The 21574-nt window shown below is 43.1% G+C and overlaps 1 non-coding gene across 1 annotated transcript; it reads left to right on the top strand.

Moving 5' to 3' along the window:
• The first annotated feature begins 784 nt into the window (after nt 1-784).
• Nucleotides 785-857, top strand: trnav-cac. Its single transcript has one exon. It is a non-coding gene; the product is annotated as a tRNA-Val (tRNA).
• Nucleotides 858-21574: the final 20717 nt, after the last annotated feature.

Here is a 21574-nt window from a genome sequence, read left to right as displayed (position 1 = left end):
TCAAATAACCGTCCTCTGCAGAACGCCGCATTTCAAACCGTTCCATCCCGCCAACCGCGCGGCACCGCCCACCCTCCTTCCCTATTGGCCAGTCAGACCGCCCATCATACGTCCCACAGGCCCGATTGGTTAGGCGCACTGTCGATCATGCCGGGGCGGGTTTTACGGCCGTCCCTTCAAACCCCGGGGCCTTTCTCGGGCTCGAATGCAGTATTAAAAGTTTAAAAATGTGATTATATATATATATTTTTTTTGGGGGGGGCAGACATTTTTTGTGTAAAATGAGGAGAATTCATTCACTTTCAACGGTGAAGTGGAAACGAAGCCGGTGGTGGGGGAGGGGGAGGGGGCGGGGGAGGTGCCAGTTTTATCAGCTTCGAAGTATATACGCATCGGCTTTATATATATATATATATATATATATAAATATATTAAAAACCCCACCATTTCTGAGGCGTGGATACGCACAATAATGTCCGTCAAACTATTCCACAGCGACAGCTCGGTGTTAATAAACGAAGATTCAATTCAAACGAATTTCAAATGGCCTTTTACCTCGAGTCAGAGACTTTGACCGCCATTCGTACGGCGTGGAAGAAAAGTTTGCGAACGCTCCCCCACGTTCGCCCGTGAAGGGACGGTACTCGGAGCTGGGGCCAAATAAACTCACGGTGGAGGGATGGAAAGCCGACTGTCAGGTCCTAGCTACCGTCCACCTGGGGGAAAAAAAATTGGGTCCGTTCCAGCCTGAAAGGGACTCCTTTTGCCTCAGTGATACAGCCTGGTTTCCGTAGTGTAGTGGTTATCACGTTCGCCTCACACGCGAAAGGTCCCCGGTTCGACCCCGGGCGGAAACACTTTTTCTTTCAAAAAAAAAAGCCCAAATCAATTTATATATTTAATTTGCAAAACTTGCTTTGATCAACTTATATAAATCAAAAGTACCCCACTAACAAAATTAATTACGTCGAGTTCATTAAAGAAAAACTTCTGCATCATTTAATCTTTGATAATTTAATTGGCAAAAAATTGCTTTGATCCATTGCTGAGTCAAAAGTAACCTACTGACAAAATAAATTGGGTGGCACTCATTTTTAAAAAGGAATAAACGTTGTTTAATTTGCAAAATAACCAGCTTAGTTGCACAAAAGTTTTCAACCCTAAAAATATAAAGAAGTGCCTCGTAGATTTTCAAAAACTAAGGTCATTAATTTTACAAAAATATGGTCAATTTTAGTAAGTTTTTGAAAGTTCGAGCGGGTTCATTAATTTGCAGAAAGAGTTTTTAGCTGCGCTAATTTTTTAAAATTAGTGTTTATTAATGATTAAAGAAATATTTAATTGTGTTACATTCTTTTATGTCCAATTCTGAATTTAGACTAATATTTGTGTTTATATGTTAAAATATTGTGCAAATCTTTTGTGCTGTTAAAAGTTTAAATATTCACTTTTGGTCATTCAATAATTTTGAAAATGTTGTTGTAATTTAATTGCATTGTTTTATTACTTCATACAGATGTTGCTATACATGCTGGATATTTACAAAACTGGAGATGCTATTGTACAAGGGGTCCGTAAGGGAGCCAAGGGTTATGAGGATCAGGCAGAAAGTGGAGTTAAGGCCATAGTCAGGTCAGCCATTATATTATCGAAAGATGGAGCAGGCTCAAGGGGCCAAATGGCCTACTCCTCCTCCCATTTCTTATGTTCTTGTGTGCACCACGAGGCCCCAGGTGTGTGCTGAGGTCACAGGACGTGACAGCAGCATTTTAACCCTCCACAGTGTCCTAAGCAAAGGAGTGAATAACATAAACCACAGTTCATACCCCTGCTCAGTGTGCAATGAGTCATGTTGCAAATTGCACCTATGTGGTTGATTGATCTATCCATGATGAGGGTGAGATTGGTTTGGTTACAATACCCTTTTTCCTCACCCTTTAACCAGTCACCATCCAGAGGCATACGTGAAAAATGGCAACTGGATCTTTGCAGAGAGGGTCAAGCAATGCATCCTCTATATCCATAAAATGTTTGCTCTGCTGTTTCAGTGCGTACGCCACACCCATTGCAGAGACCACCTTGCACTTAGCACATTCTAGGTGACTGCATCTCTGATCACATTCTCCAGGAAAATCTTCACCTCAGCAGGTTGCTTTGTAGATCAGACCCAAGATCCGCTTGACACTGTTGTTGTATTCTAGTGCCAGCTGTGGTCTTAACAATGAGATCTTGAGACTTGTATATTTAAACATGAACACTTTATTGTTAACTTTTAACTATTTACAGATCCCAGGTTACTGTCATGCACAGTGCTGTTACCTCCATGTAGGTTGGTTCCAGAGTGTTCTCTCTAGACTGTTCTCTCAGTCTATTAACTTGCGACCCTATACATCACACGTCATACTATTCTCCAATCCCATGTTAACCTTTGCTCTGCTGAGCACCTTTACATTACAATGACATGCAGTCACATACAACATCCTCCTTTCTTCTCCAAAGAAAATTTTCCTTTCCAACATAGTAAAACAATTTGTCATACAATCATTACTTGCTATCCTTGCTCCCCCATCTCAAGTCTCTGATTTTATAAGTTCAGACAGTCTTGAGGCTATACAGTTCTCTTTATTTCAATCTGTCACATTTGGAGGAATGGTAGTAGTACTCTGTGGTTCTGGTACTTGGTTATCTCCATTTGATTCGCTTTTTGCACTCCTTCAAGTTGCATTTCTTTTTATTAACAAACGGTCTGCTTTTTTTGGACACAGTTCCTGTTCCTTCCACAGGGAGTGTGCACTCCATTCATTCCCGGAGTGGACTCGAATTTTCTTTTTCCGTGATGTCTGCCACATTCTTGCTGGACGTATATGTTTCGCAAATGGACCCTTCATTTCCACTTGTTTTGTAATCTCAGCCAAGCATTTGTTTGCTGTTTTATTTTCAAGCTGTTTTGCAAATTTATGAATCTTTTCATTCAGCTCAATGGTTCTCTGTACATCTGAGATATCCAGTGTTTTATCTTCTTCTAGTTCCTTGCACTTCAGTGTTAGATTTACATTTTCTGATCTTATTTCTGTCTTTTCCTTCACTGTCCGCAACAGAACTTTGTTGTTTTCCTTCATTTTGGTTTCGCTGTTGGCTAGGTCTGTCTCCGGTAAAGCCTTAATTTGTTTCAGTATGTAATTAACTAAATTAACTAACTAAAAGTTGCTCTTTGGGTTGGGAATAGGTGAGTTTTAGTCCAGCTTTAAAACAGGGGTTATACAGGCTCTGCTTGCAGCTGCAGCTAGTTAATTAGTTAACTGGCTTAAATGGGTTTTCAGAAGCTAGATTCAGACAGTATAAGAGCAAGCCATCTACAGTGCTGCTTTTGTCTGCACTGGAGTGATGCTTTGGGCTGCATTAGACTGCTTCAGTTGGAGTTTGGTGATAGAGAAAGTTCAGTGAAGAGGGGAGGGATCCTTTCATTTTCTACCTTTCCTCAGTAAGAAGAATGCAGCCTTGGTAAGTAGGACCTGGTGAGTATTTCTTCTATCCTTAATATTCTCTAAACCAGAGGAAGTAAAAGTAAAGGGAGTCATTTAAGGTAAGTTATGGCAGGGCAGCTTGGCCAAGTGCAATGTGGGAAGTCAGGGACACTTCCAATGTCCAGGGCAACCAAGCGTGCAGGAAGTGTCTCCAGCTGCTGCTACTTGAAATCCATGTTTCGGAGCTGGAGCTGCAGCTGGAGTCACTATGGAGCATCCGCAAGGATGAGATCTTTGTGGATAGCATGTAAAGTGAGGTAGTCACACTGCAGGTAAAGAGTGCACAGGCAGAAAGGGAATGGGTGACCGCCAGACAGAGTAAAAGCACTAGGCAGGTAGTGCAGGAGTCCCCTGAGTCCATCTCCCTCTCTAACAGAATTTCTGTTTTGGATACTGCTGGGGGAAATGGTTTCTCGGGGGAATGCAGCAAGAGCCAAGCCCATGGAACCACGTGTGGCTCAGCTGCACGGGGGGGGGGGGGGGGGGGGGGGGGGGGGGGGAGGGGGGTTGGTGGGGGCGGAGCGGGGGTGGGGGGGTGGGGGGGTGGGGGGGGTTGGTGGGGTGCGTGGTAGGGGGAGAAAAAAGATCAGGAGAGCAATAGTGATAAGGGATTCTATTGTAAGGGCCACAGCTGTGACTCCAGGATAGTGTGTTGCCTCCCTGGGGCCAGGGTCAAGGATGTCACTGAGTGGCTGCAGGACATTCTGAAGGGGGAGGATGAACAGCCAAAGGTCACGGACCATATCGATACCAACGACAGAGGAGAAAAGAGGGATGAGGTCCTGGAAGCAGAATATAGTGAGCTAGGAAATAAATTAAAATGCAGGACCTCAAAGGTAGTAACCTCAGGATTACTCCCAGTGCCACGTGCTAGCAAGATCAGGAATAGGAGAATAGAGTAGATGAATGCATGGCTGGAGAGATGGTGCAGGAGGGAGGGATTTAGATTCCTGAGGCATTGGGACCGATTCTGGGGAAGATGGGACCTGTACAAGCTGGACGGGTTGCACCCCAGCAGGACTGGGACCAACGTCCTCACAGGGCTATTTGCTAGTGCTGTGAGGGAGGGTTCAAACTAGACTGGCAAGGACGAGCAGACACAAGAGAGGGAAACAAAGAAAGGAATGAAAGACAGAAAAGTAGAAAGCAAAAGTGGAAGGCAGAGGAAACAAGGGCTAGCAGCAAATAGGGCCATAGTACAAAGAAAATGTGTAAAAATGTTAAAAAGGCAGGTCTAAAGGCACTGTATCTGAATACGCAGAGCATTTACAATAAGGTAGACAAATTAACAGTGCAAATAGATGTAAACGGCTATGATATGATTGCAATTACGGAGACATGGCTGCAGGATGACCAAGGCTGGGAACTGAATATCCAAGGGTACTCGATATTTGGGAAGGACAGGCAAAAAGGAAAAGCAGGTCATGTGGTGCTGTTAGTTTAGGATGAAATCAGTGCAATAGTGAAAGAGGATATTGGCTCAGAAAATCTAGATGTAGAATTGGTCTGGGTGAAGCTAAGAAGCAACAGGAGGCAAAAAACAAAAATGGGAGTTGTCTATAGGTCTCCAGAAAGTAGTGATAAGGTAGGGGACAGCATTAAACAGGAAATTAGAGATGCATGTAACAAGGGTGCTACAGTAATCATGGATGACTTTAATCTACACAAAGGAAATTACGAAGGTATGAGGCATGAGTTGGCTAAGATAGATTGGGGAAATTCATTAAAAGGCTGATGGTGGATAGGCAGTGGCTCATATTTAATGAATGAATGTGTGCATTGCAACAGTTACACATTTCTTATACACAACAGGAAAAGCGGCCCAACCATAGATAACAAAAGAAATTAAGGATAGTATTATTCACAAAGTGGAGTCATGTAAAGTTGCTAGAAAAAGTAGCAAGCCTAAAGATTGGGAGCAGTATAGAATTCCGCAAAGGAGGACCAAGAGATTGATTAAGAGGGGAAAAATAGAGTATGAGAGTAAACTTGCAAGGAACATAAAAGTGGACTGTAAAAGCTTCTATAAGAATGTGAAAAGAGAAAGATTACTGAAGACAAATGTAGGTCCCTTACAGTCCGAAACAGGAGAATTTATAATAGAGAACAAGGAAATGGTGGAGCAATTAAACAACTACTTTAGTTCTGTCTTCACGGAGGAAGACACAAATAACTTCCCAGAAATATTAGGGAACCAAGGGTATAATGAGAAAGAGGAATTGAAGGAAATTAGTATTACTAAAACAATAGTGCTGGAAAAAGTAATGGTACTGAGAGTCGATAAATCTCCAGGGCCCGATAATCCACACCCAAGGGTACTAAAGGAGGTGGCCATGGAAATAGTGGATGCGCTGTTTTTACTAGCTGAATAGATAAATGAGAATCAGTGGATGTGGTGTATTTGGATTTTCAGAAAGTTTTTGATGAAGTCCCGAATATGAGATTAGAATGTAAAATCAAAGTACGTGGGATTGGGGGTAATATATTGACATGAATTGAGAATTGGTTAGCAGACAGGGAACAGAGAGTAGGAATAAATGGGTCTTTTTTGGAGTAGCAGGCGGTGACTCATGGGGATCAATGCTTGGGCACCAGCTATTCACAATATATATCAATGATTTGGATGAAGGAACCAAATGTAATATTTCCAAATGTGCTGATGGCATGAAATTTGGAGGGAATATGAACAGTGAGGAGGGTGTTAAGAGGCTTTAAGGCAATTTAGACAGGTTGAGTGAGGAGTGGGCAAATATACGGTAGATGCAGTATAACGTGTTTAAGTGTGAAATTATCCACTGCGGGAGGAAAAACAGAATGGCAGATGTAAGGAACATATCTTTTTATTTCTGTTGCAAAGAACATATCTTTTTATTTTCTGTTGGACTGTGGATTACAATTACAATGGCTGCAGTTTAAAGAACAAGTCCACTGGAACAGGATGAGAGTTAGGTACAATGATGCAGTCCTGGAACAGAGTGTGCCATGAAAGACTGGATGGTGCTGGAAAGGAGTCCTGGACCAAGCGAGCTGCCTGTCAACAGCATTTTAATTGGCTCCTGACTAGATGACCAGGGTTTTGTGTGAGAGCAATACAGAAAGCTCATGGCCTGCAAAGAGAAAACACCTAAAATCTCTTTTCCTCATATCTCTATAACCTGCTCTCTCTATCTCTCTCTGAGGAAACCTATGTAAAAAGGAAAAGGAGAAAACCACTGTTAGAGACATTAAAAAGCAAGTTCTCAACCAGTGAACTAGATACTGAAAGTGCTGGAAGATCACCTCATGTCATCAAGAAAAACAAAAAGCAATTTGGAAGACATCGATCAAAATCAACTTATCAAATCCTGTACTCCAGATTGGTGCTATTGAACTGTTTTATCCCATCCTTAAAATCCATGTTTTGTGTGTCTTGTGTGTATATGTATTTGTGTGTGTGTGTGTGTATGTGTATGGGGATTTGAGAAGGGGGTAGAGTTTAAATTATAGTGTTAGAGGTTAGCAGTTCATATTTCTTTCTTTTGCCACTAGTTAAAGACAATTTGTTCAATAAAGAGTTATTTACTTATTGGGCTGAATTTTGCCATTGGCGAGCAGGGGGCGGGGCCCACTCGCCGACGCATAAAATGACGTGGGATGACATCAGGCGGAACCCCCGATGTCATCCCGCCCCATTTATATTTTCAGGAAGGCGGGGGCACAGCCAAATCAGCTGTACGCCCGTGGACCTGTCAGTGCTCAATTGAGGCCATTGATAGGATCATTGAAACAATTAAAGGACCTGCCCGTCCAACTTTAAGAAAAAACATGAAACCTCATCCACCGGTGGGATGAGGTTTCATGTAGGGATTTAAACAGTTTAATAAAGTTTTAGTGTAATTTATGAACATGTCCCATCTCGTGTGACATTGTCACATGAGGGGAACATGTTAAGGATTTTTTTTTCTATTTTTAATATTTTTAAAAGTGTCAGCGATCTCCCTGAGGCAGCACTTAGCCTCAGGGAGATGTGCGCTCTATCGTGTGCATGTGCGAAAGAGCGCACTCTCGCTTTTGGGGAATCACCCCCACACGCACAGGAAGCACATAGCGGTGGGGCCCGCTTCTCCGGTGGGGATCGGCTCCCCGCCCGCCGGAGATTGGGTCAGGCCCATCTGGCAGGCAGAAAATTCTGCCCATTAAGTTTACAAACTTGGTGCTTGTATTCTGTTGGCCTAAATTAAACAATTAGGTAGAATTGGGGCAATCTGGTGCTTTGATCAAATTTTCACTTTTGTCACGGCTCAGGGAACAGTGGGACTTGATATTACAATGCACTATCCCCAGTGGGTTGTGACACACAGTATTGTTTAAATGGTGATAAATTGGGAAATGTTGATGTACAAAGGGACCTGAGTGTCCTTGTACACCAACCACTGGTGCAGCAAGCAGTTCAGAAGACAAATGGTATGTTGGCCTTCATTGTGAGAGAACTTGAGTACAGGAGCAAGGATGTCTTACTGCAGCTGTACAGGGCCTTGGTGAGACCACATCTGGAGTATTGGGTGCAGCTTTGGTCTCCTTATCTAAGAAAGGATATACTTGCCATAGAGGGAGTGCAGTGAAGGTTCACCAGACTAATTCCTGGGATGGCAGAATTGTCGTATGAGGAGAGATTGGGCTGACTCGGCCTGTATTCACTAGAGTTTAGATGAGTGAGAGGAGATCTCATTGAAAATTCTGATAGGGCTGGACAGACTGGATGCAGGAGTGATGCTTCCTCTGGCTGGGAGGTCTAGAACAAGGGGTCACAGTCTCAGGATACAGGGTAAGGTATTTAGGACTAAGATGAGGAGGAACCTCTTCACTCAGAGGGTGGTGGACTTGTGGAATTCTCTACCACAGAAGGCTGTGGAGGCCAAGTCACTGAATATATTTAAGAAGGAAATAGATAGATTTCTGGACTGTAAAGGCATCAAGGGGAGGGGAGAGAGCGGTAGAATGGCGTTGAGATAGATGATCAGCCATGATCATATTGAATGGTGGAGCAGGCTCGAAGGGCCGAATGACCTACTCCTGCTCCTATTTTGCATGTCTTTATGGCCAGAATATAATGCTCGTCGGGCAGGCGTGCGCCCAGCCCGACCAAGTGTAAAATGGCACGTGATGAGGTTGGGTGAGCGGCCCGATGTCGTCACACACTCGGTCGGTGGGCATACGCGAGAGTCGGCAGCGCGCCCGCCGATAATTTACAGGCCTATTAAGGCCATTAAAGTTCTAACTGAAAGAAATTTTTCGCTGCCCGTCCAACCTTACGGGTGTGATTTTGCCACACTTTCATGATTTTGGTGGGCTCCCCGGTGATCATGGCTGCTTTTATTTAAAAAAAACTTTTCAAAACTTTTAAAACTTCTGGATGAACCTTTAGCGTTTTTTTTAAAGTCTGCAGGTTCTTTGAACTTTTCTCTTCTTTCTTGAATGTCTTGCACTCTGGGAGACCCAGCGGGTTCGCGTTCCAATCGGGGTCCTTTTTATAAAACTTAAAGCTGCAGCAGGTCATTCTGTGTACTCTTCTTGCCTTTTTAAAAAATCTTCAGAACAGCAGCAATCCTTTTACTTAACTCTGCAGGGATTTTTCTCTCTTATTTTACTGCGCTCTACAGTTTTTCTCTCGTCTCTGCCAACCAATCTTTTAACATTTCTTTTTTTTTAACTGCAGTGCAGCATGGCCACCACTGCTGCAATCTGCTGAGCCCTGGGACCACCATGTTTCCTTTTTTTGTATTTTTGCTCACCATCTCATGAACTCAGGTTCTTGTCATTTTCTATAATGGACTTCCACTCACTCTGATGGATTCCTCGCTTCCAAGTCGGTAGTGAAGCTGCTTCACCTTTTTCTTCACTTGTTTTTTTTCTTAGGTGTTCATCTCTCTAGTTAGGTTTCAGTTGATTTTAGTGTTTCATACCTTGGGATACTGTTCTGGGTTCATGCATTTAGCTGCCACCTTTCACACTACCACAGATCACCATGTTGGATCATGGTACTATCTCTGATATGATTTCTTTTAGAAGCTCCCACATGCCAGCCATGTTGTATTATGGATTGCAGTGGTGGTCTGACCAATGAGATCTCGAGACTTATATACTTAAACCTGAACCCTTTATTGTTAACCTTTAACCATGTACAAATCCCAGGTTACTGTCATGCATGGTGCTGTTACCTCCATGCAGGCTGATTCCAGAGTGTTCTCTCTAGACTGTTCTCTCAGACTATTACCATCTGACTCTATGCATCATACTGTGGGCTGTGCTATTCTTCAGTCCCACATTAATCCTTGCTCTGGCATGGAGGCACATACAAAAACTGTAATGGTGAGGCAAATTTGGTGATGCCCTGGATGCTGTCACAAAGAACTTTGCACCTCTTTGCCTCTCTTACCTCTGCCGGACATGATTCCTTACAGAAAACTCAACCAAAGCCAGTACCTGTAGAACGGATACCTGACAGGAGCCAGCATCTTCAGGAGGGGAAGACACAGAATGGTGTGGAGGGTATTGGGAGTTTAAACACCATTTTTAAAATTCTTACCTTTCTGGCAACAGCTGTTGCAGTTCCTTAGCCTCTGATATGGGTAAAGTCAATATATAACTGTTACACAGCCCAACTCAGACTTTCACCTTTTGTTTAGGGTTGGGATTGTGACATTCAAACATTTGTATAAAACCTTTCACAACCTCAGAGTGTCTCAGAGTGCTTGAAGTCACTGAAATAGCTTTTGAAGTGTAGCAATTGTTGTAATGGAGGAATTGTGGCAACAAATTTATGGACAATGAGGTACCACAAATTGCAGCGTGTTAGTGTCAGATAATCTCTTTTAGTGATGTTGATTGAAGGATAAATGTTTTCCAGGCATATCTTCAAGTAGCATCCTGTTTGAAAGGGCAGACGGAGCCTTTTAGGAACAGAGGGTTTAGGAGCAGGAGTACGTCATTCAGCCTTTCCAGCCTGCTGATTTGGTTGTGTCTCAACTCGATTTTCCTGTCTGCCCCCCATAACACTTGACTCCCTTGTCTATCAAAAATCTGTCTAACTCTGCCTCGAATAAATTCAATGACCCAGCCTCCACTACTTTATGGGGAAGAGAAATCCAGAATAATGAGCCTTTGAGAGAAAAAAATTCTCCTCATCACTGACGTTAAACAGTCGGTTTGACATCACATCTGCATCTCTGACAGTGCAGCACTCCTTCACTACTACACTGAAGTGTCAGCCTGGATTATGTGCGCAAGTTCCTAGAGTTGGATTGGAATTCTAAACCTTCTGACCCAGAGGGGAGAGTGCTACCACTGAGTAAATAAGAAGATGTGGGCTTTGGCTATTTTTGTGTTTTATAAGTGAGGATTTTTTTCATTTTGGCAAAGCAGTTGAAATTAAACACTTGTGCCTCAATGTTATGCCTTTGGCCATCTCAGTGGTTAGACTGTTTGAGCTAAATGTTTAACTACCCTCTTCGTTTACCTCATTAAGCCCTAAAGACTTAATAATATTGCCAAAGAAAAGAAGTCAGTAGAAGTTTACGGGAAAGAAGTCACTGTCAGTAAATATTCTTGATGTGAGGGTAAGTGAGCCTCAGTGACAATGCTAATCATACCTAGTTAATCCAGATTATTTTCAGAACTTTTTACACTTATCTGAGCCTGTTTGGACAAGTCATTTGCAAGCTAACTGCTGACATGATCTTCCACAGCCAACTTATTTCAGTGACATATATATATATCCTCCTGCAACTTGCAAAGCAAAACCTGGCATGGATAGGTTTTCCAGACTAAACATGGAGGTTAATGGAAAGATGGTGGTTGCTGAGGACACCTGGAGTCAGATTTTGGAAGGTCATTGTCTCCAAGTTACACGCCAACCTGAACTGAAACTATATCGCCATTCTTTCATTGTCACCGGACCAAAATCCTGGGACTTCCTACCCACTGTGGGAGGACCTGCATGGACTGCAATGGTTCAAGAAGGCAGCTCGCCAATAAGGGACGGGCGATAAATGTTGGACTTGTCAGTGATGCTCACTTCCCATAACCGATAAAAAAAGATTATATTCAGGGGTGACAGCTAGGATCAGTTAGTGTTACCCTTGCCTCTAAATCAGAAGGCTGTTGTTCAAGCTGCAACTGAAGGCTTCAGCTAACACTCTAGTGTACCACTGCAGAAATTCAGCATTGCCAAAGGTGCTTCAAGGGAAATGCTAAGCTAAAATTTTCGTTGTCTGTTTAGGTGTCAATTAAATTCCCATGTTTGAAGATACCATAAACAGATGAATTGATCATTCATCTGATTGCTATTTGTGGCTCATTGCTCTTGCGTTTGCCTCCATAGAGACATTTCTTTGATGTAATAAGGTGTAATATAAATGCAAGTATATTAATATGGTTATTCCCTGTCTCGGATACTTTAAAGAACAAGTTCACAAACTGGCTTTTTAACTTATCTTTCCTCTTCAGACCTATAATCTACTTGTGGGTTGTACTCCAGAACTTGTGCTTTTTCAGTTTTTCTTTTCATCTTATTTGGCTGACTCACTTTTGTACCAGAGCAACACAAGCTGTCGTGTTTCGTTCTTACACATGTGTACATGGAAAGTTTGTGATCCACTGTCACCATGCAGATGTACATCACTGGAGAGCATTTTAATACCAGTGCTGTGCTGGGACTGTTCCTGTGGCTTGTAAATGCACACTGTGATGTGGCTACTGAGCTGTAGAGTTTGGGAAGGCCCCAGGGTAAACCATCAGTCAATGTTGAGTTACTTGATCTGAACCAAGGCAAATGGCCTTAAATATTCCTTCTAAGGGAGAGAGAAAAGCAGCCAAGGTTCCTTGATTACTATCAAATGACTCCTTGGAGAGGAAGCTCGTGGCTCTGAGCAACGGGTTGGGATCAATTTTGGTCCCCTCAATGATCAGTTTACTAGAGTTGGTAACTGTGCAGACATCACACGAAATGTCACCAATATCTGTGATGTAATATGAGGACATCACTATTCTGTGCATGCATGTTGGCCAAAATATTACGTCAGCTTGTTATACATAGTAATATGCGAACAGCTGGATGACAGAAGATCAGATTTAACAGGGCTTGAAAATTGCAGCTATGAGGAGAGAGTGGATAGGCTGGGGTTATTTTCCTTAGAACAGAGGAAGCTAAGGGGTAACCTAATTGAGGTGTACAATTGTGAAGGGATGAGATAGGGTAGACAGGAAAGACCTTTTTCCCCTAGCTGAGGGGTCAATTACCAGGGGGCATAGATCTAAGGTGATTGGTAGAAGGATCAGAGGGGACATAAGGAAAACCTTTTTCACCCAGAGGGTAGTGGGTGTCTGAAATTCACTGCCTAAGTTACTTGTTGAGGTGGAAATTCTCAACTCATTTAAAAGGTACCTGGATCTGCACCTGAAGCGCTGTAGCCTGCAAGACTACTGACCAGCGGCTGGAAAGTCATTTATATAAACAACATAGATGACTATGTGGGGGGAGGATTAGTAAGTTTGCGGATGACACAAAGATTGGCCGGGTGGTTGATAGTGAGGTTGAGTGCCTTGGGCTACAGGAAGATATAGATGGGATGGTCAAATAGGCAGATAAGTGGTAGATAGAATTTAACCCTGAAAAGTGTGAGGTGATACACTTTGGAAGGAGTAATTTGACATGGAAGTATTCAATGAACGGCATGACACTAGGAAGTTCTGAGGAACAAAGGGACCTTGGCGTGTGTGCCCACAGATCTCTGAAGGTGGAGGGGCATGTTAGTGGGGTGGTGAAAAAGGCATATGGGACACTTGCCTATATCAATCGAGGCATAGATTACAAAAGTAGGGAGGTCATATTGGAGTTGTATAGAACCTTAGTGAGCCCACAGCTGGAGTACTGTGTGCAGTTCTGGTTGCCACATTATAGGAAGGATGTGATTGTACTGGAGGGGGTGCAGAAGATTCACCAGGATGTTGCCTGGGATGAAACATTTAAGTTATGAAGAGAGCTCGGATAGACTTGGGTTGTTTTCGTTGGAGCAGAGAAGACTGAGGGGCGACCTGATCGAGGTGTACAAGATTATGAGGGACATGGACAGGGTGGATAGGGATTGGCTCTTCCCCTTAGTTGAAGGGTCAGTCACAATGGGACATAACTTCAAGGTCAGAAGCAGGAGGTTTAGGGGGGATGTGAGGAAAAACCTTTTTACCCAGAGGGTGGTGATGGTCTGGAATGCGCTGCCTGGGAGGGTGGTGGAGGCGGGTTGCCTCACATCCTTTAAAAAGCACTTGGATGAGCACTTGGCACGTCATAACATTCAAGGCTATGGGCCAAGTGCTGGTAAATGAGGTTAAGTTGGCAGGTCAGGTGTATCTCATGTGTCGGTCCTTATCGATGGGCTGAAGGGCCTCTTCTGCACTGTGTGATTCTGTGAAAGTGGGATTAAAATGAACGGCTAGTTTATTTTTTTCTCTTTTTGGCTGGTGCAGACATCATGGGCTGAATGGCCTCTTTCTGAGCCGTAACTTTTCTATGGTTCTCTGGTTCCATCTAGTCCTCCTTCCACTATCCTGATAGTCACATGATGCAATGATAATGCAGTTATTGACTAATCACAGGGATCAATCTTTATCAATGAGTCTACAACAGACCCAGGCATGAGGGTGAGGAAGACTCCCAGTGCTGGAGAAATTTGAGAACCAGAGATCCAAAGTCACCTCTTCCTCTCTGATCGTCTTACACTCCCTACAACATATCTCAAATTACCCACATACAATTACTCATATTCCAAAATAATATTTTGTGCAAGAAATCCATCTAATTGACATTAAAATAAACCTATACTATCTGCTTCCACCATCTCCATAGGAAACCTTTTCCATATATTGGCCGCTTCCCTGTGTGGAAAGTTGCCATGCCACAATCACCTCCACCCTCTCTATCCCCAACACCATGTAGCAATTATCGGGAGACAGACTGTCTGATACCAAAGCTCCAAGCTGCTCCGCAATACGAGATGCAATGTAGAAACAGCTAGGTAGGCTATCAGGTGACAAGCTTCTTCTTGCAGCCTGTAGAAAGGTTTTAGATGAGCCCCTTTAGTTTACAGGATTATATAAATACCATGTGCTTCAAGTGAAACAATGGGATAAAGTACAGCTGTTATTCAGACCAATTCAAACTCATCAGTTTCGAGAAAAATTGACTCACCTGCCTGGATGAATCACGCTTGACTCAATAATTCCAGAGAAAAATATACCCTGCGGCCCATTTGAAACCTCCCCTGCATGTGTGCATACTGCAGTTTTCTCTCCGGTCAGATTTCTTCTACTGGCTTTCTCAGAAGCTCATCTGCATAAGGCAGAATTAAACAGGTGAACGTGCACATCGGGCAGGTCCTCCTTGTTCAATCTCTGCCTACGCTGAGTGAGCTGATTTCAGACAGGCAGTGGTCAGGGCATCATAATTGTCCTCGGTACGCTGTGGTTTGAGCGGTGAAAACCAAGCAGTGTGCCCGCTTCTGATCACTATGTAGTGGTCCCCACTGGAGATACTTGTGCGTCAGTGTTGAGTGAGGACAGGATTACATGATGCATCACATGGCCAAATAGCATGTTGATACTCATGGTCTAGACTCACACATGGTTACAGGCATGAGGCACTGAAAAGTGCCTGGCCCCCTTGAATCAGCTTCGACAACTTTAGAAGATGGGCAGGAATTGGTGGTGAAGGGTGAATAAAAGTCCCTGTGGGTGCAGTGCAGTTCAGTGTTTGACGTTTAACGCTGTCCATGTTGAAGTAATGCACTTTCAAATCATTTTTTGTTTGTCACCAGCAAAAAATTACCCTGCAAACATGATTGTAGTGGCAACACATGGATCCATAGTAAGCACATGAGGGAGAAATAGAAAGATATGTTGATCTGACTAGAAAAGGGGAAGGAGAAAAACATGAACACAGCATGGATCAGTTAGGCTGAACAGCTTGTCTTTGTGTTAAGTACAAGATGCACTGCAGGAGCTCACCAAGGCTCCTTCGACAGCATCTTCCAAACCCACAACTGCTACCACCTAGAAGGACAAGGGCAGCAGACACATGGGAACACCACCACCTGCACGTTCCCCTCCCAGCCACTCACCATCCTGACTTGGAAATATATCACTGTTCCTGCACTGTCGCTGGGTCAAAATCCTGGAACTCCCTCCCTAACAGCATTGTGGGTGTACCTACAGCATATGGACTGCAGTGGTTCAAAGCAGCAGCTCACCACCACCTTCTCAAGGGAAATTAGGGATGGGCAATAAATGCTCACCCAGCCAGCGACATCCACATCCTGTAAAAATGAATTTAAAAAAAACTTTGTATTACATGAAGATTATAATTGCTGTCCTGGTGTGCATGTCTCACTTAAATATGACTTACAGTTTCCTCCAGGTTAAGCTGGACTGGGGGGGGTGGTGGTTTAACATTTAATCTTCAAGCTGGAACCTCCGACAATACTGCACTGGGAGTGTCAGCTTAGATTTTTATTTGCAATCAGGTATCTGGAGCAGGCCTTGAGCCTGCAACATCCTGACTCACTCAGCCACAGCTGACACCAACATACTGCCTGTGTAAAGCAGCTTTGATGTGCATGTTGAACTATTCTGATGTTACTGGCTCACAATGTCCACATGTGGCAATTCCAAAGGGAAGTCACCGGACTCACTCAAGCCTCTAGCCAGCTTTTAACCAGGACTTCCTGGTGACTAGCCCTAGGAAATCTGATAAGTTTACCTTAGCTGCATGAGACCTGTGCCCAATGCCAGTCATAGCATGAAACCAATTAAAATAAAAACAGATTAATTCAGCACAGATCAGTGATATACTTAAGACTGAGACAGACAGATTTTTGATCACTCGGGGAATCAAGGGTTATGGGGACCGGGCAGGAAAGTGGAGTTGAGGTCAAAGATCACCCATGATCACACTGAATGATAGAGCAGGCTTGATGGGCCGAATGGTCTACTGCAGCCCCGATTTCTTACGTTCTTATCAAACCGGAGTTGGGGATTGCGGAGGGTGGGATGTTTGGTGGTGGTGGTGGGGGGGAAGATCATTCTTAATTTGCATATGTCAGTGCCATGTCAGGCTGTTTCTTTTCTATATATATAGGAATAGGACCAGGCCATTCAGCCCCTTAAACCTGTTACTAACTGAACTCTGCTCACAGGGTTTCTGGAACCAGTTTTAGGTATATTGGTAACATCTGCGCCTCTGAATCAGAAGGTTCAGTGTGTGAACCCTGCCTCAGTTATTCCTGGGGACCCTGCTCAGGCTCTGAATTTTGGGGTGATGTTCAGCAGGATACTCACGCCCTGTGGGTACAGGCACCCCTCCCCCACTCCCACTTGCTCACAAGAGACCACAAAAGCCTGCCCAGCCGTTGTACAGGACTAACCACCCCATCATCATATAAAGATGGTTACATAGAGGTAAGATTCATGTTGTGGCTTGCCGGACTGTTAATCAGTCTGTGAATCCTTTCACTACAGCTGTGGTTCAGTAGGTAGCACTTGCATTTGTGTTGGTGGTCCAAACCAGAGACTTGAGTACATAATCCAGGCTGATGCTCCAGTACAGTGCTGCATTGTCAGAGGCGTCTTTTGAACGAGATGTTAAACAGAGATTCCTCTGGTCTCTTAGGCGGGCGTTAATGACCCCACAGCACTAATTTGAAGAGCAGCAATGTTCTGGCTAACATTTATCCCTCACCTGACATTACTAAATTACCTGGTCATTATTGAATTGCTATTTGTGAGATCTTGCTGTGCACAAATTGGCCTCCTGTTTTCTACATTACAACATTAACCATAAAGCTCTTTGGTCACGAAAGGGGCTGTATCAATACAAGGTCATTTACTTCCTTACTCCGCATTGTTCTCCCAAGGATGATATGATGACAACATAGCTTCTATATTGATAAAGAATAGGAAAGGTAACATCACAGAAAAGGCATTTCACCTTCTAACCCCACAGCCTCTACCGTCTAGAAGGACAAGGGCAGCAGATACATGGGAACACCACCACCTGCAAGTTCCCCTCCGAGTCACACACCACCCTGACTGGGAAATATATCGGCTGTTCCTTCACTGTTGCTGGGTCAAAATCTTGGAACTCCCTCCCTAACAGCACTGTGAGTGTACCTACACCACATGGACTGCAGCAGTTCAAGAAGGTGGCTCACCACCACCTTCTCAAGGACAGTTAGGGATGGGCAATAAATGCTGGCCCAGCCAGCGACGCCCACATCCAATAAATGAATGAAAAATAAGAAATGGTAGGAGTGATTGTGCTTTCCCAGCGTGTGCAGGGAGCACAGCCAGAGAACTGAAGCTACATCACCTGCTTCCTTTGAAAGGGTCTGCAGAATCATTCCTACAGGCAATGCCAGAACCTGCTGCTTTTTTATTAGAGGGCTATAGTAACAAGGGTTAACATACTACAGTCTATACCAAATAAGGACAGCTGTGCTTCTTTAGCTTATTATAAAACTGACACATCAAACAGTTATTTTGCATGAGTCAAGCACCATCTGTAAAAACAGAGATCCAAATATAACCAGCCCAAACGATGAATATATTTTCAGGCCAGGCTTGTGCAATTCTGACTTTAAACTGACACAGCTCAAGATGCTGGCTTATTCGATTTCAATTTTTCTTTCCAATCCTTTCCCTTCCTCTCCTGGAAGTACTGACTCAGCATGGGGTAATGGTCTAACAGCTGCCTGCATCTCTCTGATATCTCATCCTAGCTTGACATTGAGTATTGGGAGGTTATTTGAAGGCAGGGCGGTGTAGGGTCGGTAGGGGGGAAGAACAGCCAAGACCTCATCCTATTCTCACCCACTTGTAATACTCTCACCTTCCAGCTGGGGGTTGCTGATTTGTGTTTAGGGTCAGGAAATTTGGCTGATACTCCCTAGGCTGAGGGCAGAGGGCAATTCTAACATCCCAGCCCACTACCCTGGAACAGATTAGCCATACAAAGCATTTTTGGATCTGCCTTGTGCTCAGGCAGCAATAGGTGCCCTTATTGGGTTCAGTCTCCCTAGGGTGATGTCAATGGGGTGGGATTCTCGCCCCTAACCAGTGCTGGAATTGAGCATTTATCAATGTCAAAAGAGGCTCATCTGCGATGGTTATATTGCCCATTGATAGGCTCATATCTGGATGGGTCCCAAGTGCTTGTAGAATTATACCCCAGTCTGAGCCATCAGCATCATGGCAAAGTGGCACTACAGAAAAGGAGCATTTTATTTGCTCGGTGACACTGAGCACTGATGAGGTACAACCGATTACAAAATCATAGGGACAGGAGACCGTTCAGCCTCTCGAATCTGTTGTGCCACTCAATTAGATTATGTTACCAGGACTCCAAGGATTAAATTATAGAGGTTACATGAACCAGACTTATATTCCCTGGTAAGGGTGAGTTGATTGAGACGTTTAGGGTTTTGAACAGAACTGTTGGGTAAATGGAGAGAAATGTCTTCTGCTAGTGGGGAGCCTAGGACAAGGGAACAGAACCATAAAATCAAAGGCAGACAATTTGGGAGAGAAGTTAGAAAGGACCTCTACCTGCAAAGATTGGCAGGACTGTGGAACTCTCTCACACAAAAACAGCAGCAGATGTGAGTTCAATTAATAATTTAAAATCTGAGACTGATAGATTTTTGCTAGCCAAGGGTATTAAAAGGTACTAAGCTAAGGTGGAGTTACAATAGACATCAAGGATGATCTCATTGAATGAAGGAGCAGGCTTGAGGGGCTGAATGGCCACCTGCTGTTTCTTTACGTTCTTATGGTGGAAGACCCCAAATCCATTTACCCTCTTTTGTTCTATATCTTTTGGTACTCTTACCTAAGAAAAATTCATCAATCCCAGTCCTTCAAGTTTCTATTGTCCCAGCAGCCACATCATTTTGAGGGAGCAAAATTATAGATTTTCACTCCCCTTTAAGTGAAAAGGGCTTTCTAATTTCAGTCCAATATCGAATTTTACAGATATAAAGTACTCATTTAACAATTCTGCCATTTTTATGTTATATCTCATCTGCATCAGTCTTTAATGGGCTCACTTTCTCCTTCACTATTCCCTTCCTCTTAATATATTGATAAAAATAGTTGCTGCTAGGTAAATCTACACTTTAATTATCCAACTCTGTGCTTGCACCGAGAATTACCCCTTAAATTACACAGAATTTGACAGCACAGAAATAGGCCATTCTATGTTCTATGCTCCCCATGAACCTGCTTGAAGGGCTGAGTGGCCTACTCCTGCCTGGTTCATATGTTCAAGAGCAGGGCTTTATTTCCCCTCTCCCCAGATCTGGGGAGGATGTGAAGAGTAAGATCAAACTGCCCTTCATGTTTTAGATTCGTAGACGTATACAGCACAGAAGGAGGCCATTCGGCCCATTGTGTCCACGCCAGTCATTTTCATGGACTGCACAGAAAACATAACTACACTTAGCACTCTCACCTCCAAGTTAGGTGATTGTAGGTTCAAGTCGCACCTCAGAGACTCCCTGAGTGCCTTGGCCAATATTTATCCCCCATTGATCTGATCATTGCTGTTGTGAGATCCTACTGTGCGTAAATTGGCTGCTGAGTTTCCTACATTACAACAGCGACTACACTTCAAAAGTACTTCATTGGTCTGGGACATCCTGAGGTTATGCAAGACGCTATATAAATGTGAACTAATTCTTTCTTTAATGCATGTTGAGATGCCCAAATCAAAAAGATATGGGCAGCTGTTCCTGTTTGTTGCCACTGTTCTTGGGTAACTGGTGATTCAGGGGAAAAACACTTCCTAGGGATGATACATGTTGGTAATGAAGGTTCGGAAGCCTTCTCAGTTACTGTCTTGTGTTGATGCCAAAGTCAGGCAACAGGGATGACAGCACGATAAAGGAAACACAACATTAGTGCCGTAAGGTAAGAATGGACTCTCAGCTTATAAAAGCAACCAGAGATGCCGTGTAACAGGTGACATTAATCTGATCATATAGGCCAGTGTTATCCGATACGTTCGCTAAATTTGGCTATTTAGAAACCTAGATGAGGCTAATTGCATTTCTGATTAACAAAATAAAAATTAAGTAATAGGGACCCTCTTTGAGCATGTGATCTCAATACTCATTTTTGCTGAGTGAATGCATGTGAACTTTAACCTTTTTGTGTGTTGGTAATGTAAGACAAAATGCAGAGTATGAAAGAATCTTTTTAATCATTGAGTGCTTGACTTTCTTGATTGCTGAATAATGGTAAATATTTGTTCAGTAAATATACATACGTGAAGTAGATTTACCTGTATTGTGTGTGAGGTGTTTTCTATTAAAATTAGTGCATCTGGTTAAATGGGCATTACTGTAGCCTAACCAGGGACTAGTCAGCAATTTCTATTGTGCCACAGGGATGCAGGCAATGTATTATTATATTAACCTGTTGAAATTTAGACAGTAAACAACCTTATCTAAATATACTTTGGAGAATTGGATTAAGGTAAATCCTTAGGAGTCTGATGTAGAACAAAACATTTAAGTAAACAGTAGTGACAAAATAATGAAAGGTTGTGGAAATGTTAAACTTTACACTATGTACCCACAATATCATTTTTTAAAACTACATAAGCATTATCAATCCAAAACACAAGTAGTTTGCCTGCCAAAATGTTTTCTCACTCTCTCTTCGTCTTCCTGTCATTTCTCTCCATTATGAAATTTAGAAAAATACTTAACACAAGACTATTCAAGAGTAGAACACAAGGGGGCAGTGTAAGACTGATTAGGATCTGAGCACATTTTAGAAACCCCAGTAACATTAGACTCAATTTTCATACTGTTGCTGTTTGTCCACTGGTGATTCAGGGAAATTAAATTACCTGTTGATATTATGTTTGGGCACAGCAATGAAATCCTTGCAACTGCATTAGAATGCAATATTTATATGGATAATAAAATGCAATTAGCTGTTGAAAGATACCCATTGAAAAT

The sequence above is a fragment of the Carcharodon carcharias genome, chromosome 32, assembly GCF_017639515.1.
Source record: "Carcharodon carcharias isolate sCarCar2 chromosome 32, sCarCar2.pri, whole genome shotgun sequence".
Taxonomy (NCBI): domain Eukaryota; kingdom Metazoa; phylum Chordata; class Chondrichthyes; order Lamniformes; family Lamnidae; genus Carcharodon; species Carcharodon carcharias.
The sequence above is the reverse complement of the archived record's forward strand: the minus strand, read 5'-3'. Positions and strand labels throughout refer to the sequence as shown.